Raw genomic sequence first — 396 nt, forward strand, 5'->3', positions numbered from 1 at the left:
GGCAGGGTGCGGGCAGCTGCGTGCCCCGAGGGTGGACAGGAGCCCTCGCCATGCCGGCGGCGCGGAGCGGAGCGGAGCTGCCTCCGCGCTCCCACCCCGCGCCGCGGGACGGTTCCGCCGGTGCATCTACCGGATCGCTCGTCAGGCCAAACCCCCGCGCACCGCCCCCGCCCGCCGCCCGCTCCGGACCCGGGGCCCCGGGCGGCGGCTGGGGGAGGGCTGTGGCCCCGGGAGGGCTGCGGGGTGCCCCGAGGGTCGTGGCCGCTCTCGGCGCCCGTCGCCGCAGCCCGGCCGCGGCGTGGCGGGGCAGGCGGAGGCGTGTCCGCATCCGTGCCGGTGCCCGTGCCCGGTCCCGCCCGGCGGCGCGCAGCCCCGAGCCCGGCGCGGCGGCCCATT

Source organism: Passer montanus, unplaced genomic scaffold (assembly GCF_014805655.1).
Source record: "Passer montanus isolate IOZ18808 unplaced genomic scaffold, ASM1480565v1 scaffold181, whole genome shotgun sequence".
Classification (NCBI taxonomy): Eukaryota; Metazoa; Chordata; class Aves; order Passeriformes; family Passeridae; genus Passer; species Passer montanus.